The sequence below is a fragment of the Akebia trifoliata genome, chromosome 8 (assembly GCF_017979445.1).
Source record: "Akebia trifoliata isolate Shusen 1 chromosome 8, ASM1797944v1, whole genome shotgun sequence".
NCBI lineage: Eukaryota > Viridiplantae > Streptophyta > Magnoliopsida > Ranunculales > Lardizabalaceae > Akebia > Akebia trifoliata.
In genome coordinates this window covers 17,411,960-17,431,292 of record NC_141382.1, presented here as the reverse complement: position 1 = coordinate 17,431,292, position 19,333 = coordinate 17,411,960, and the positions used below count along the sequence as shown (strand labels likewise).

The 19,333-nt window shown below is 35.7% G+C and overlaps 1 long non-coding RNA gene across 4 annotated transcripts; it reads right to left on the bottom strand.

Moving 5' to 3' along the window:
- Positions 1–1,047: 1,047 nt before the first annotated feature.
- LOC147396323 (uncharacterized) lies at positions 1,048–18,626 on the bottom strand. Of its 4 annotated transcripts, none has more exons than XR_015181044.1 (7): positions 18,571–18,626; positions 18,204–18,291; positions 4,649–5,339; positions 3,991–4,103; positions 3,027–3,880; positions 1,966–2,130; positions 1,048–1,877 (listed from the first exon to the last, which is right to left on the bottom strand). It is a non-coding gene; the product is annotated as an uncharacterized LOC147396323 (long non-coding RNA). The 4 variants fall into 4 exon arrangements; XR_015181046.1 differs by having other exon boundaries at positions 1,983–2,130; XR_015181045.1 differs by lacking the exon at positions 18,204–18,291.
- Between the last annotated feature and the right edge of the window lie 707 nt (positions 18,627–19,333).

Sequence of the window (19,333 nt, the reverse complement as noted above, 5' to 3'; positions counted from 1 at the left end):
AAACCTTGTTATTAGAAAGCCCTTAGTTAGTTATCCAATAGATGTTTGTCTAAACTCTAGAGACGCGTATAACAAATTCCATGGAAGATAATCCTTACATGTAAAGAAAGAATTACATTAACAGAGTCGTATAATCACTCTGGCTCCATTTTTTCCCCAACGATTTCCAGTGGCACTTGTGAGAGTAAAAGACACCCCTATCAAAGATGAAGAATTTATCATATATAAATTCAGAATATATATTTATTATAGTACTACACTTTATCAAGTATGACAATTTGTACAGGGTATAGACAATACGATAACATTTTAATCCATGTTTATAGAGTGAAGAAAGAACATAACTATAATTTTAAATTTAGTGGCAGACATGTTTAAATGGATTTTTTCCCCATATTTACAGGGGATTGGACCACCTAAGATTAATTCTTCTTATCAGTGACAAACCCATTACACATGGAGGGTGCAATCACCTATAACTTTAAAATGAGTCTTGCTGGAGTAACACTAAAATTGACATCGATTCTCACATTGCTATGTGTAGGTGCACACATAGCCATAGATGCTTTTCACTCATATATCAATGAAAAGCATCTATGGTACCATACATACATCCATATTAGCAATGTGGGAATCTATGTCAATTTTAATGTTACTCCAGCATTTTCCTTCCAAAATTTCTCTATGTTAGTCAGAGTTTTTTCCTTTTATTTCTTTATGTTGATAAGTAGTGCAAGCATTTTAAAAATAAAGTAGCTGTACTCCTTTAGACACTACAGTAAAATAGGGCTATAGCGACGGCCGCGACCGTCGCTATAAGTATAAAATACCGTTGCAAAAGCACTAACGACAGTCAGGGAGGCCGTCAGCAATCGTCGCTAATAGTCTCATCGCTAAATGTTATACTGACGACAATTTATAGATTAGGTACAGGACTTATAGCGACAGCCGCTATTGGCCGTCGCTATAGGGTAGTCTTTTTTTTTAAAAAAAAATTCTTCAGCTGCGGTTTTGGCCGTCGCTACAAAAGTTTTTTGAAATAAAAAAAAAATTTACACCAGCCCCCTCATGTATTGCTGAATATTAGAGATACCCCTATGTTTTGAAATTGATGACCTCCACCCCCAATTATCAATATGAAAAGACCCAAATGCCCTCTCTACTATAGCTCATTGTATTACTATTACAGACTGATACAAATTCTCACAGAATCCAACTCACACTCACACATGATAAAATGATCCGGAATCCAACTCACGCACAGGCACGCGCACACACGCACACACACTCCAACTCAAATAAAAAAAGAGAGAGAAAGAAAAAAAAAATCATATTAAAACTAGATAACTCGACTCTACTCGGATGTTCATCAAGTCAAGTCATCAACTAAATAGTCGACTCCAACAACTCAGATAAAAATTTAGAAAATAGTTTTAAATATTTAAAAACAAAATAAAATATTTATTTTCGGTCTTCCACAAAAAAAATTATGTAGAGTTTCTGACAAGACTTGGTTCATGTTCGAGTTGTGACTTGATCTAGCAGACGAGTTTACGTGATACTTGCCAAGTCTGACTTAACAAGCTGGTTTTGGTTCCATCAAATTTTGGAGCCGAATCACCTTAAAATCAATGACAAGTTTCAAGTCAACTCGACAAGTTTCAAAACTATAATAAATTAAATTCTCTTCTTGATATTTTCCTGGGTACAATCAAATGGTGGAATTCATGTTCCCATTACCATTTACCAAAGGAACCCATGTTCCCTTGAAAACGAATATCTTGCAATCAAACAGTTTGTAACTAACCTGAACCATTATAGGATTTGGCCCAGTTGAAGACATAAATTGTTGGTCCAGCATTCACCACAGATTCAGCCTGCAGTTGCACGATAACAATTTCTCACAAAATTTATTTGAAATATCAGAAAAATGAAGCAAAGAAATGTGAAGGAAGAAAATCATACAGGAGACTGCCCCATACGTAGTGTCAGAATTATATGGCCAAGCTCCAAAAAAAGAGCACCTAAATGTTGCATTGCTAGCCCTGCTTGCACTGATTCGGCCTGAATTTGGCTCCGTGTTGCAGGATCAAAAGAACCTCCATCTCCGTCCAAACGTCATGCAATATTCTACATAGACGTAGCAAATTACAAACAATGAAAAATTAGAAACAAAGAAAAAATAACCAAAAAAAGGGGAGGGGGGGGGGATGCAAAGGCTGTCAATGTAAAACAATTGCCACTTTGGGCATGCTCACACAATTTACATTTCATTCTGTTTTCAACAAAGACCTGGGTGGCATTACAAATTTAAACATATCTACTAATCTAGCCTGTTTACTAAATTTACTTATTTAAAAACTTTTATATTACGCCATCCATACTAAACTCACCAACTTAAATGTGTATTTACCACTACATAACAACACTCAATTTCTAGAAGATGGACTCATCAGACACCATGTCACAACAAGCTTGTTGAATGCATGATGAGATACTTTATCAAAAGAAAATCTCCCTTAACAGATGATAATAAATTGTACACATATGCTGGCATATCAGGATTGTGGGGATCGGTGTGTTTGACACTTTGTACCTATGTTAGACACCAATACACATGTCCTTGTCATATAGGACTTCTAGCAGTCAGATCTGCAGAGATCACCGTCGGATTACTCAAATATGCATACGTGAATAATGCTGCAAAAGGATTACTCAAACATGCATATATGCATTATGCCACAAAAGACTTGCGCTCTTGAAGGAAGCAAGGCATCTTGGTGTTTATATATAGCATTAAAGATTTGAAGAAACTTATGATGAGTGAGATTGTGAAAATTCAGCTCACCTTATCTCAAAAATCCTAGGATCAGCTTTTGAAACCACTCAAATTAAAGATCTTGAAAGCTCAGCATTGCGCATCCATTAATATGCAAAAAGTGTGCACTAACAGACAATGCCACACATGTGCACAAGAGATAACCAAGCAATACATCTACGAACAAAGCTAAAAAATGGGGACATACAGAAAGTGCAGCTACATCACAACCACTAAGAAGTTGTTGTGCTCGCCACATAATGATGCATAGTGCTTCAGGTGTTGCTAGTCCACGTGCATTAGATGGCAAGTCCATTCTCTGTTGATCTCCAATATTGGTTGGTGAAGGAGATGCTCGATTCCTTATATCAATCAAATAAAAAAAAATTATATATAAAAAGAAAAGAAAAAGAGGATTATGTTAAGCAACAAATAAGTAGAAGTGATTCAGTCAGCCAGGGCAGACTGTCGCCCCTAGGTCAAGATGACTGGATGGTCATCGGGACTCAACACACAAATCTCTCAAAGACCATTCGACATTCTTGACTCTATGGAGGACATGTTCCCGAGTCTAACAACAATATCTTACTCCTATTTGAAGTTAATTCGGTAACATGTTTGAAGTTATTACCATTGACTAATAAAACCAGCTCCATGCGGTTTACGAACTCGGAAAGTGTGTTCAAAGAATCTGGAATGGGTTGAATTAAAGAAAAATAAGCCACGGAAATTTTCAGTAGAAGCAATTAAAAGGTGGGGGGGGGGCGGAACATAAATACAAAGCAGGAAGACTACCGTTTGATAAGAAGGAACAACTACAGCTGGGAAGGGCTGAGGTAGAGAATGGGCTGGGTGATTGGTAGATGTCTGTACATGTGGTACCTGATTTCCTGCCTGGCTCTTATCATGTGTCCCTTCTGTTTCAACTCCTCGGAAGGCCTAACTAGAAGCATTGGGGAAAAGAAAGGCATTACTAACCGGTATGCCAAAGGATATATTGCTAGCACCACGAGTAGGAATCTGGTTCCCAAGTCCAATTGAATTCAAAACTATGCCTATAATCTAGAAGTAAAACAAAATGGTTAGAATGATGCAGACCCCTTGTACATCCTTTGGCAATAACTGCAGGTAAGATCCACTGAAATGCACCCCCTATGAATCAAATAGCATACCCAAGTAAGATCAGGAACAATTCCTTCATTTTGGTCCCCGATATTGAAGGTTCGAAGAACCACACTGTGTGAAACTTGACCTACTCTGCCACGTGAGGCACTAGCATCATTACCTATCAAATAAAAAAGATAACTCACTGTGACACTGATCTTTTCAGATTTAACCGATTGATCATATAAAATGATGATATATTAATTATAGAGTCATGCTAGAGTGACTATGCAGGACACTGAGTTGGATGCTGAGCTGACGTGGAGGTGTGCACAGAACCATAAATGCCTTTTCACTCATATCTCGAGGAAAAGCATCCATATTTCTGAGCATCCCTCCTCGTCAGCTCAGTGTCCAACACAGTGCCCTTTGTAGTCACTTAAGGATTTTTCCTTAATTATATGATGATGCCAGAGATGCGAAGAACACTTACTTGAACTGCAAAATGGTAAATATTTTAACATGGAACAATACATATAAGAAACCTTACTTCACAGAGCAGTAATATCATGTTACACAATAAAAGAAGGGAAGAGATATATGTATACATTTCTCCATCATCATCAAAGAGCTATACGAAAATTGTGGCATTGGTTGAACCAATGATATCTTGTCAAAAAAAAAAAAAAAAAATACAAGTACCAGCTGTAGATGAAGAATTGATACCTCGGTTATCATTACTTCCATTGGTCTCTCCAAAGTTTGTTCCAGCTGAGGGTTGTGACTGGACTGGTTGCCTTTCTACTAAATGTAGTGGGGGCAACAACATTGAAAGAGTGACAAAGCATAGAATTTGTATGAACCCCCTAAATTCTTTAAACACTTTACACCAAAAAGAAATAAGAAACCCATAAATATGGACATTAGATATACGAGTGTTTTCCATATTGGCTCTTGTTAAGCATGATGGAAGGGACAACTGCCAATCCAAACTCCTGCAACCAATTAATAAAACTAATAGGGTGAAATAATCTTTAGGGAGTAGACCCACATGCTGGCAAGTGGATCAAGGTATACCAAAAATCAACAATAATTAGAAATCAGGTAATGAGTCCAGTTACAAAAAAAAAGATTTGCAAGAAATTTTCCCAATAAAAATGCGAGGAATGCAAACATGGAGAACACATGAAAGAAGTAACTTCCAAATTTGCTCATCTACCGATAACCAAAAAAAATGAGGTGCGGTCATCTCTAAATACATGAACAGGAAGCATCACACAATCTGAAATAGAAGGATACGATATGCGGAGAGAAGGTGATCATCCTTTAAGACCTTTCCCCGAAAAATTAGGCGTTGCTGCTCAATGGGGATGCCATTTTCATTTGCTATTTTCTCTTTCAATAATCGAACGGGCATCTGTAAATTCTCATAATCAAATGACCCAAATAATCACATATGAGCTCCAATGTCCAACACTTGGTAAATCAAAACAGAAAATGCAATAAAATGGATATGAATTGATTAATATGCATGCACATAAAATTCTCCTTCAACAAGTTCTTATAGTTGTACATTTTCTGTGCACAACTCATGTTCATGTACTTATGATAAGTCTATAAATTATCAATCTATGAGTCAAGGCAGTGTTATCACAATCGATGAATATAAACTGTTGATCTTAAGCATTATAGCAGCAATTATGATTAGACTTAGTCTCCAACATGAACAGAAACAAATGAAATGGATTTAGTTGCAATTAATCTCAAAAGCAACAAAACCACATTTTTTTATTTACACGGCATTCAACGTGTTTTGTATTTTATCTAAATTCTTCTTTGTTCTATCAAAAAATGTGTCAGTAGACATATTAATCTTTGTTTCGATCTCATCAATCTGGCTTTGGGCATCAAATCTTAGGAACACCCGAGCCACTCCTACTTGCATATTCTTCCAATGAAAATTCCTTTGAACTGGAAAATCAATTTTTCTAGGGTAGTACGATTTTGTAAATCTAAGCATTTAAATATGATGTTAAAGAAGAAATATTGTCTGAGAAATTACACACCGGTTTTAAATTAGAAGATACCAACATTAGCAACATAACCCTACATCAATGTTCCTAACGTATATTTTAGGTGTGTAGTTGTAGACACCTCATTTTTGCACTCGCCTAATTAATCAACTCGTCAACCTGATCACAACGGTTCCCAATGAAGGATGTTTATTCCATTGCTTTATTTTGTTACCAGAAATGTTTCAGAAATCCAGATGAGATATCTCGAATTGACAAAACTGTAGAAACCACGCTACGCTAGGAAAATATAACCCCAAAAGCTTAGAAATCATCATTTTTTAAACAAAAAGAAGCTTTACGATAAAATCACTAAAAATGACCAAATAACTAAAATACCCCTAACATCAAAACGACCCTAGAGCCTACGTTATGCTTAGGAAAACTCTCTCAAACACATAAAATAACAAATCGAAATCAAATAAATCATTTCGCCAATTTTCACAGAATTCGACAAAATTACGAAAATACCCCTCATAAAGTTCACGATCATTTCACACAAAATTTTTTATAAATGACACAAACTAATATTTCCATTGAATTTCTTATGAAAAATCGATTCTAAAACATCCTAGAACATTAAAAACCTACTTAAAACATGAAAAGTCCTCTCCGGGGGCAAAACGGTAATTTCACAATTTTCATAATTAAAATTTTGAAATTAATAAATAAAACATTAAATAATTAAAGTGAAACATTAATGAAATTAATTTAAAATTTTGAACTAAAAAAATTGATCAATCGGGCTCTCATGAAAAATTGTTGAGGGTTCGTGAGATATTTCTTTAAGGACCCCTCCATTTAGGGGTCCAAAGAATTAAAGATATAATAGAGGGTGGTTCTCCAAAAATTTAAAGTCAATCAAACAAGACTAAAGTCAAGGTATTAAAGTCAATCAAGTAAGACTAAAGTCAAAATTAAAGTCAATTAAGTAAGACTAAAGTCAAGATATTAAAAGTCAATCAATTAAGACTAAAGTCAAAATATTAAAAGTCAATCAAATAAGACCAAAAGTCAAAATCCTAATAGAGTTCTAATTAAATAATAACTCTATTTAATAGAATTCTAACTAAAATACAACTCTACCTAAAACAATTCTAATTAAAACACAACTCTACCTAAAACAATTCTAATTAAAACACAACTCTACCTAAAAGAACTTTAATTAAACATTAATTCTATCTAAATCAACCCTTAAAAAAAATCTATAAATAGAGGTCCTCACACCCTATTTTCGTATCAAATGATAAACCCTAAGAGAAGTAGGTCTAAAAGCCCCCCTAGCCCCCCATAAACCCTAGTTTTGGAGTCCCAACTTCTTACCTAACATCCCTCCTTCAATTTTAGCCTAAAAAATACCCAAAAGCCCTTCCAAAACATCCCAAAATCCATAACAAACTCGAAGAATCCAGATCAAAAAGGGAGATACCTTGCCTCGGAGATCAGAAATCAAATCCGAAGACAGAACGAAGCAAGGAATACGGTACAAGGAGCAGTTTTTGTCGGATCTGAGGGAGCAAGGTCTTTGCTATCGGAAAGGTATAATTTCTTACTTTTTTTTTTATTATTATCTAGGTTTTTTTTAGCAATGTAACTTATTTGGAAAATTAGTAGAGACCGGCTTTGGCCGGGCGGGGTTGGTGCCTAACACCTTCCAACCCCGTAACATGATCCCCGAATTCAGTTTTTTTTCTGTTCTAGATTAGTTCTTTATCCGTTTAGAGTCATTGATCGGTTCCTAGACCGTAATAACTAGGTGGCGACTCCCAAATCTCAAAGGTGAAAAGCGGATCCGCGCACCCCGCGGATCGAGGGCACTTTCAGTGGCGACTCCACTGGGGACATTGAGGATCAGACTTGAAAAACCCCAAGTATGGGAGCATTGCGAGGACGACCTAGTTTATTCTATTTTATTTTATTTTTAGTTTGGTTTATTCTACTTCTTTGGTTGTTTATTTATTTTAGTGCAATTGTGGATTGCTTGTTTGAACTTTGACTATTTCGTCTTAGCATATTATTTTCTGTGGCTCAATCGAGGGTTATTGAGAGTGGCCCTAAGTAATTAAAGAGATCAATAGGTTTAATTAAGGACGGAGTGATGATTAATAAACGGTGGAGCCTTATATGTTTTTTTTTTCCTTTTTTTTTGGATGCTATCTTTAAACATTGTTTTTTTTTCAAGAAAAAATATAACAAAAGCGAAATTTTTGTTTAAGGATGAGCGATGTATCCTTCGACAATCCTTTTCTTTTTTTATCGATTTTTTGTCTTATTATTTGTTTTTTTTTTTTAAAAAGGGTTAAAAGAAAAAAAATTTCTGTTAAATAACAACAATGGGCCAATAGGAGTGGTGTGTAACACATAGGAGCTGACCCTTTATAAGCATCATAATTTTTTTATTTTTAAAAAAAAAAAAAGAGAAAATTTTGTCTTTTTTTAGGTACTGTTCATAGTAGCTATGGGCTAGTGTGTAACAAACAAAAACTGCCCTTTTATGCGCACACATCATCTTCTTAAGATGGTTGAACCAGTTGGGTTCAACGTTTTTAACAGAGAACGAACTCTTCTCTCTGATATATCGGCTGAAATTTCAGCCCAATGAATGTTAATCTTGATTAAAATCGTTGATTCCTTTCGATTCAAAGTATAATTTTTTAAAAAAATCGACTCAAATTAGGTGATCTCGTCGACCTCTCTTCTCTCTGTCGAAGAGAAATTCAGAATTCAGCGGTTTAGATTATTAAAAACGCAGAGATTTGAGCGACTGTTGGTTGAGAGATGAAGCTTAAAGATATCCCGAATCGATTCTTTCTCGTACCTTAGAGGAGTTTGAACCACGGTGATCAGTCCCATCTGTGTTTTCGCTGTTTTGTTCGATTGAATCATGGGTTCATTCGGTCCTAAATCGGTAATAAACATTTTGAGAGTCTTGAGTTTTTTTTCCCGATCTTAACGTGCTGGAATTTCTCATACATTCTAGAATGATCGTTGGTGCTCGTGTTCTTAGGTCCAAGTTCTATCGGTAGTGTAATTTATTAACTTCAAAGGAACGTCCAAATAGAACTTCAAAGGATTTTTTTTATAAGAAATTCATGAATTTCTTAGATCCCATGCTCGGATTCAAAGAGTACTGTTGACTTCGTGACCGATCGGCCAGTTCATCTCAGTGTTGGATTGGTTTGTGTGGTTGTTTGTTTTGGCTGAAATTAAAGAGAAGGTTGCAATCGATCCTTCTTTTAGGAAATTGAACTTGAAGATAAATCTAGTCTTGCTGTCATGAAGTTTTGTGAGCCAAATTTGTCAATCACGTAGAATTTCTCCTTCATTTTCTTTATATGGCGACCTAGAGTTAAGATCAATGGTCCATTGTGTAACAATTGGGGATGAGATCAGACCTCACATCGGACACAGATCATTCTAACTTAGGGATATTTATCGTGAAAAAAAAAAAATGTTCTGATTTTTTTAGTCATTTTTTTTTCTTTCTTCTTTAGACCTTCTAGGCTGGATATTTATGTGTTGTTTTAGGTTTTGTGAATGTGTCAAGTTTGATTTTGAATTATTTTTATTAAGCAATTATCACACTAATCTTTTACAAAGCACCTCATATCATGATATTAATCAATGTTTCCTTTACTTGATTGCAAGCAAGTTGGTGTGGCAATAAACAATTTTTTTTTAGGTTGTGATTTTAATTTTTTTAGCAATAGTTTTTGGGTTTTGAAATCATGTTTTTTTTTTATAAAAATAAAGGGTTTTTGGTTTCCTTGGCAAAATAAAAAAAAAACTTTCAATTGGTTAAAACAAAATCATCGTTCCTTATCTTAACAATCACCGTTTCGTCCTCAACTCAACACTTTTGGGGTTTTTAAATTATTTTGTACCATCCAAAATAACCCTTGATTGAAGCACATCAAGAAATATTTCAGATTAAATGTTTGCTTCTGCCATGGATATATGTTTTATTATGCTTGTCTGTAATCATATGATTAGAATGCTGTTGATCGTGATTAAATATTCATGTGATTGGAATAGTGCTTACATCGATTAAATATTCATGTAATTCATGTTATAATGATTGGTTTGATTGAACCCATAGGCCCATGTGTTTGGAAAAGGCCCCGGGCACACCCCACCCTGTTTTGCACACACCACATGCACGTTTACTGTTTTGTACACTTACACGTCCCATATACCCAACATGGCACTAGTGCAGGGCCCGGTCTCTTCGGAGATGCGACGTCATTCATGAAAACCACAACTCCAGTCACGTACCTTAGGGTATATCAAACTGGGGGCATTAATACCGTCTGATCAGGTGATTCTGAGAGATATATTGATGCACTCAGGCTTGAACGACCTGAGCCTTTGACCTATTGTGAGCCACACAGTCACATGTCCCGATTGCCAACGTAGTACTAGTACGTGGTCGGTCCCCTCGGTGGATGCCAAACCATTTATGAAAGCTACAACTCTTGACTCGTACCCGTAGGTATAAAAAGATAATCTAAGTATATCAATTGCACTTCTTGGTCAAAACCGGTGCCTAAGCGAGATCTTGCCCCGTTGTACCTTACTATACGAGGGGGATAGACTACATCTATTCTAGATGAGAGGTATTTAAGTGGGCTCTTGCTCAGCATTGTGTGCCACCTCTCAACTGGAGATCAAACTGGCTGTTTTTAGCTTCAGAGAAGTGAGTTGAGGTTTTAGATTATCACCTATATGGTATATCAAACCAAGTCACCACGTATCGAGAGGTATATAGGTGTATTTGGGCAAGAGTGGCCAGATAAAATGCATTGCACATAGTAAGCATAAAGTCTAGAAACCTCCCTATAGGTCACGACCCGAACTGACTATGGGTGTTCCCGGGTTGCTTTATTTAATCCAACCAAAAGGTAAGTGGGTAGACCGGTCCACACTGCTCCAATCAAACCCACAATATCGGTTCAACCCAATAAATTTAATTGATGAGACATACTGGTCAATATCAAGTTAAACCAATTAGCCCCATTAGTAAATGGATCTTATGGATCAACAGATGAACCGGTTGAACTAATTGGCTTAAATATTAGATGAAGTGATGCAAGTGGAATATTCAGATCCATTGGGTTGAACCGGCCCAAACTCAAATGGGTACATAGTCCTAATCACCTTGCATCAACCAGTTTAATTCAATGGACTGAATATTTCATACTTAACAAGATTAATAAATCATATTCATGTAATATTTCTTGATCGAAATATTTCATTGGTTAGAGATTTTGAATCTAGGGGTTAAGTTAACCCATGCTATCAAGAGAAACCTCTATTTATTAAAAGTCTACTCTACGATCCATAACTAGTAATCCACCTTTGATGGGGTTTTCAGGGTTATCATTGCACCCAAACTCAAGTGTCCACCTCCTAGTTGGAGTCATAAGTCAAGTCGGTTAGAACAAACGTTGGTACCAAGTCAACAGCCAGAAATGACTTTAGAATCTGAGCTCACAGAAATTCGTAAGATTTTGGCAGCCTTTGCTAATGATATCAACAGTATAAAGTGCAAAGTGGAAGTCTTAGAACAGATTTTAGAATCAACTGGCAATCCCATTGATGATCCTAAAGGAAAAAATGATAGAAGAAAATATAGCGAGACGTGCCCATGAAGTCTTCGAACTCGATGGAGACGAAGAGTATGCTGATGAGAATCCAGTGTTAGCCAACAGAATGTCTCAACTGGAGTCAGCTATGAAGAGTATAAAGGGTATCGATTAAATTGCAGTGGGCATTGAAGCCCTGAACCGTATTCCTATAATTCATCTGCCAGAGAAGTTTGTGATGCTTGAGATGGACAAATTCAGTGGGGTAGTTGTGAAAAAACGCATCTTAAAGTGTACGTTAGTAACATGCGCACTATGGGGCTTAGCGACGAACATATGACATTATTATTTCAACGAACTCTGTCACGATCAGCTCTACGATGGCTGATGTCTCAAGATCCAGCTACAGTAGGTACATGGGAGAATATGTCAAAGGCTTTCTGGCATCAGTACAAATACAGTACCGAAATTGAAACTTCAAGAAGGGACTTGGAGTCAACTAAACAGAAGAATGGGGAAACATTTACTGACTTCATCGGTCGTTGGAGGGCCAAGGCTACACAAATGTGGGATAGACCTTCAAAGAAAGAACAAGTGGCTATTATCTTAAAAAACCTCTCGCAAGGGTATGCCCGACATCTAGTCTCCCAATACCTTCCTACATTCGAGTCTCTATTACAAGCTGGTAGCCAATTGGAAGATGCTTTCGCTTCCGGAATCCTTTCCAATCCTTCGGACAACAAGTTCAAAAAGCCTTTCACCAACTCCAAGTCTAGCGCTGATCACGCCTATGTAGCCAATACGTCTACTACACCCGTCCAATCTACTATCTTGCCTAGTAACCAAGTTAACCCTAGTCAACCTCGACCACGTAGGAAATTTACCAATCTTGGTATGCCTTTGAGCATTGTCTTTTAGAAAGTATTAAGTAAAGGGCTCATTACACCTCTCCAACCTCGACCTTTACCAAATCCACTCCCCACTTCTCACAATCCCAACCTATTTTGTGATTTTCACCAAAATTCCGGACATTTCACTGATCGTTGCGTTGCTCTTCGTCATATAGTTCAAGACCTCATTGACGTCAAAAAAATTACTGTTCCTGCCCCTGAGCAGCCAAATGTTACTACCAACCCTTTACCCATTTACCAATTTCCTCAGACTTTGAACATGGTATCCAATACTCAACTCTCGTTTGACCCAATCCTTCTCATCCGATCAGTTAATCATAAACCTCCTAGCCCCCTCTTATCAGAGTGACGGTTCCTAATGAGGTTTTCATCACCAAACACAGTCTTGGCCAAGAGAGAAGAAGTAAGTCTGAAGAACGCAAAGAATCTGAAGAAGAAGACTCAGTCCAACCACTTGGAAATAGTTTCTCAAGTTCTCAATCTGTAATCAAGTCCGTTGTGGGTAATTGTCTTTAGTTGTTTATGAGTCTTGAGTCTAGTTCTTTCTATCAATTCAGTAATCAAGTCTGTCTTTTTATTTCTTATTTTTTTCTTATCAAGTTAGTTTGTCGAGTCTGCAATGGTGTCAGTCATCCTATATAAATTTAATTGAATAAAGAAAATTTTTGAATACCTTGAGCGCATTAACGAATTAACTAATAACTGGCTTCAAAGAGAAATTCCTCTAATAAGGAACCCTCTCTTGAATGAGGAGATAAATGTCTTGCTCGAGGAACTAAAGGTCATTGACCTCGGAACAAAAATAATTCCCAAGAAATTCAGATTGGAACTAACTTATCCCTAGAGGAGCACAAAGAGATGATGAATTTATTCAGAAAATTCAAAAGACTTGCTTACATGGTCCTATGAGGATATGTCGGTTACATTTGGAGTGTTGTTCAACATGAAATATATACCCATCCTGCGAGAACACCACATATACAAACCAGAATTGACTAACATAGTCAGAGGAATGATTATAAAATGTATCAGTGCTGGAATTTTAAAATCGATGGAATAGTTGAAGCAGCCAGTAAAAATCTCAAGACAATCATCGTGAAAATGTGTCAATCACACATCACATCGGGATTGGCTAGAGAAGTTACCATTCGCATTATGGACATATTACACTTCAATACAGTCTTCTACTAGAGTCAATCTAGTATGATGTGGAAGCAATCTTACCGGTTAAAAGGGAAAATCCTGTATCTCAAGGTCTTGATAGAAGTTAATTGTTAGAAACAGATTGGGTTTGTCAATGGAGAGTAGTCACTCGCATGTTTGACAAGAAAGTGAAAATTCATCACTTATAAGTCAAGGATCTAACCCTCAAACTACCAAAAAAAAAGATTGAGCACTCTTCATCGATCATAGGAGGAAATTTGAACCCAATTGGAGAGATTCAAACATTAAGGAAATACTATCTGGAAAAACTGTTAGACTTAAAGATCATGATGGAATTGAATTACCAGAGTCAACCAACCTTGACCAGATCAAACGATACTACATTTAAGGAGGTCATCTTTGGCCGAATCAATTTTCCTGCTACTCAGTTCAATATCTCCTTTCTCAGCCCTTTGCAGCCTTTAAAAAAAAAATTATGCCTTTTCTTTCTCAGCCCGATCAACTAACCTAGGGGAGGGAAGATTCGAACTACGTTTTGGTCTAATCCCAAAATTCTGGGGTACGTAGGCAACCTGAGAAGTTACTTTAGGCCCGACCACATCAAAATAAAAAAATAAAAATAAAAATAGATTCCCCGACAAAGAAAAAATCTAAAAAGAAAAAAATTCAAAAGAAAAAAAAATGTCAAAGTGGGGAAGAAAATTCAAGGAAAAAGAAACTAATTTAAAAGGAAATGCCACACAAGGGGCATTTGGATTTTTGGGCCTCAAGATTCATTTCTTTTTATACCCAGTCCTAAGCTTACCCATGAAAGTCCTCCTAAGTACCGTGCGAAAAGTCAATGAAGATAGCAAAGCATGATCAGACAGCAACTCTAGAAGTTCAAACAGGAAGAAAAAAAAAGAGCCTGCTAGGTTGAAAACCCAAAAGGGCAACTTAGGCAAAAATTAAGGCAAGCTCGCGAGGTTAAAAATCTGAAAAGATGACCTTGGCAACAATCAAAGCAAGGAAAAAAAAAAATTGTAAGCTCGCTAGATCGAAAACCTAAAAAGGCGATCTAGGCAAAAGCTAGAGCATGCTCGCTAAATTGAAAACCTAAATAGGCAATCTAGGCAAAACTTAGAGCTATCAAAAAATAAAAGAAAATCTCCGTTGAGTTGAGAAGTTGAAAAGGTAGCTCGAGCCGAAATATCAGAAGTCCGAATGATCAAGTTTCAATACCCAGTTTGAACCAAATATAGACTCAGTGGATACAAGTATCTCGTCTATGATTGATCTGAAGAGTTTCATGTCCCTAAGAGAACCGACGGGGAGAAAGAACAAATTCTATGATGAATTTCAGAAAGAAATATTTTGTTCCAATTTCTTTGAGCCTGACTCAAAATCTTCAATATAAAAAGTCAAAATTAAAAGTTAAACCTTTATTGCGCTTGCGGTAATCAAGGATTTCAAATTTTCATAACAAGGGCACTTCCTTATTCTAAAGAGTACAGTTTCCTCCCTTACACTAGGGGCATTTGTTTTCAAATTATGTTCAATTATACCTAGTGTAATATTCCCTGTCAAACTAGGGGCATTTTGATTCTGAAGTCTGGTCAATTTCAACCCCAAAGGATAAGGTTAACTTTGAATTAAAGGTTACCCTCTTGATAGCAATTTTGAAAACTCCTCAGATTCAAAGAGAGTTAAAATGTTTACCGGACCTTCATAAAATCTAATTTTTTATTAAAAAAAAAAATCAAATGCGAGGTTAATCCACCGTTTGTTCCCTCAAAGCTTAGTTCATTATTCTTGCACCCTGGGCAGGTAGAATAGAACTTCCAAAAAAAAAATTAGTTTATTACTCTTTCACTCCGAGTAGATAGAGTAGAACTTCCCAAAATAATTAGTTCATTACTCTTTCACCCTGGGCAGGTAGAGTAGGACTCCCAAAAGCTTAGTTCATTACTCTTTCACTCAGAGTAGGTAGAGTAGAACTTTCCCAAAAAAAAAAAATTAGTTCATTACTCTTTCACCCTGAGCAGGTAGAGTAGGACTCCCAAAAAAATTAGTTCATTACTCTTTCACTCCGAGTAGGTAGAGTAGAACTTCCCAAAAAAATTAGTTTATTACTCTTTCACCCTAGGTAGGTAGAGTAGGACTTTCAAAAAATTAGTTTATTACTCGTTCACCTAGGGTAGGTAGAGGAAGACATTCAAATTTTGCTCAGATTATGCTCACTTTGCTCAGATTATGCTCAGATTATGCTCAGTTTATGCTCAGATTATGCTTAGTTTTTTTTTTCTCAATCTTTACTCAGTTTCACACAATACATACACTCACACTTTCACTTTTTAGTCAAGAAGAATTCTCTAAAATTCAAGGATCTGACACTGTCAGTGAGAGCTCACGCTCAAGGACCTAACAACTTTTTAGTTCGGGGAGAGTTTTACGCTCAAGGATCCGAACATCCTGACGAATTGCTAAATAAGGCTGCAAAATGAACTGTCACTAGCTTTGGCATTCGGATATCACACTATCTACCAAAATAGATTTGCTATCTAGTTTGCTTCAACCCTCTGCCAAAGACGGGCATTTGTAGACACCTCATTTTTGTACTTGTTTGATTAATCAACTCGTCAACCTGATCGCAACGGTTCCCAATGATGGATGTTTATTCTATTGCTTTATTTTGTTACCAGAAATGTTTCAGAAATCCAGATGAGGTATCTCGAACTGACAAAACTGTAGAAACCACGCTACGCTAGGAAAATATAACCCCAGAAGCTTAGAAATCATCATTTTTATGACAAAAAGAAGCTTTACGATAAAAATCACTAAAAATGACCAAATTATCAAAATACCCCTAACATTAAAACTACCTTAGAGCCTACGTTACGCTTAGGAAAACTCTCTCAAACACATAAAATAACAAATCGAAATCAAATAAATCATTTCGCCAATTTTCACAGAATTCGACAAAATTACGAAAATGCCCCTCATAAAGTTCACGATCATTTCACACAAAATTTTTTATAAATGACACAAACTAATATTTTCATTGAATTTCTTATGAAAAATCGATTCTAAAACATCCTAGAACATTAAAAACCTACTTAAAACGTGAAAAGTCCTCTCTGGGGGCAAAATGGTAATTTCACAAGTTTCATAATTAAAAATTTCGAAATTAATAAATAAAATATTAAATAATTAAAGTTAAACATTAATGAAATTAATTTAAAATTTTGAACTAAAAAAATCGATCAATCGGGCTCTCATGAAAAATTGTTGAGGGTTCGTGAGATATTTCTTTAAGGACCTCTCCATTTGGGGGTCCAAAGAATTAAAGATATAATAGAGGGGGGTTCTCCAAAAATTTAAAGTCAATCAAGCAAGACTAAAGTCAAGGTATTAAAGTCAATCAAGTAAGACTAAAGTCAAAATTAAAGTCAATTAAGTAAGACTAAAGTCAAGATATTAAAAGTCAATCAATTAAGACTAAAGTCAAAATATTAAAAGTCAATCAAATAAGATCAAAAGTCAAAATCCTAATAGAGTTCTAATTAAATAATAACTCTATTCAATAGAGTTTTAACTAAATACAACTCTACCTAAAATAATTCTAATTAAAACACAACTCCATCTAAAACAATTCTAACTAAAATACAACTCTAACTAAAAGAACTCTAATTAAACACTAATTCTATCTAAATCAACCCTTAAAAAAATCTATAAATAGAGGTCCTCACACCCTATTTTCGTATCAAATGATAAACCCTAAGAGAAGTAGGTCTAAAAGCCCCCCTAACCCCCCTAACCCCCCTAACCCCCCATAAACCCTAGTTTTGGAGTCTCAACTCCTTACCTAACATCCCGCTTTCGATTTGAGCCCAAAAAACACCCAAAAGCCCTTCCAAAACACCCCAAAATCCATAACAAACTCGAATAATCCAGATCAAAAAATGAGATACCTTGCCTCGGAGATCAGAAATCAAATTCGGAGACAGAACGAAGCAAGGAATACGGTACAAAGAGCAGTTTTTGTCGGATCTGAGGGAACAAGGTCTTTGCTATCGGAAAGGTATAATTTCTTACTTTTTTTTATTATTATCTAGGTTTTTTTTAGCAATGTAACTTATTTGAAAAATTAGTAGAGACCGACTTTGACCGGGCAGGGTTGGTGCCTAACACTTTCCAACCCTGTAACATGATCCCCGAATTCAGTTTTTTTTTTATGTTCTAGATTAGTTCTTTATCCGTTTAGAGTCATTGATCGGTTCCTAGACCGTAATAACTAGGTGGCAACTCCCGAATCTCAAAGGTCAAAAGCGGATCCGCGCACCCCGCGGATCGAGGGCACTTTCAATAGTATTCATCCTCGTTAACCTCTGAAAATTCTTAATCCCAAGAAAGTTATGAATACTAACCAACTTTCAATCATCATCAATCACAGGAAAGCCAGTAATTCTGTTTTCAACAAGAACCTCCAATGTTGTTGATGCAAAGATGTGTATATTAGAAACTAAGAATAATGACATACTTTATAACATCAAACCATGTAATGAAATACCTTCATCAATGGTGGTGGTGGGCTTTACCACATGTAAATCCTCTTTCTTGGTCATAAAATCACCAACTATATATAGTCCATTTTTTGGCTGCCAATCAACATACCATGGAAAGTTGGGCCAACTCATAAGTTAAATATATACTTCTGAAGAAAGATTTACAGATGGCAGAAGCAACAAATCTCACAATTTATTAAATACCATGGACTTATGGCAAAAAAAAAAAAAAAATCTCCAGCAAACTAAAATGTATCCACTATGTTTTCTTTTAAGCAATTAAATAAGTCATACTATGTTTTGCATTCTTAAGTTGGGCATATCGGAAGATATAATCTAAATTTTCATCTAATATGTTTGACTCTACGCTACCTTCCATAATGGTGCTCAAATCCTTAGTAGCTTAACATAGCAGCCACAAGTTAGCATAATTCAATCACAACATATAAATAATTACATAGATATTAGAAAATAAACTATAGCAATATATTATATAATAATGTCAAACTAACTAAAAAGCTGAAATTTTGACACATGGGAGTTTTGCATGTGACAAATAAACTTACAGTAATGAATCAATGGCATACCTTCTCCCTCCTCCTTTATCCGGGCTTGGGACCAGCAATGTAAAATGTTAATTTTACATTGGCGGAGTTAAAAAGGTTTTACCTAATACATGTAGAATTAAAAAAGTTTTACCTAATACATGCAAAGAGTTAAAAAGGTTTTACCTAATGAGTGTTAGATATCAATTCATATATAAGAAACGATACACATATTCCAGACCAAGTTTTTTGTCTAATTTTTATATTTATATGGAACTGAACAATTGCAACATCTTCAACTATCACTAATGAAAGTTACAATACAAAAAGTTGATCATTCCTACCTGATAAACAAAAGTGTGTGGATCCAACTATTGCTATTAACAAAACTTGGAAAACAAAAAATTGATCATTGATATATACTTAACAAAAGGTTGTGGATCGCTGCCATTGGAAGCCTACAAACAATATTATTTTAACTATTAGTACAAGAAAATACAATTAAATTTTTTTTGTTTAAGAAGACAGAATAACAAGTTATTACCTGTGTACCTCGAAGTACTTCAGCCATATTTACGGTACGACCAAGT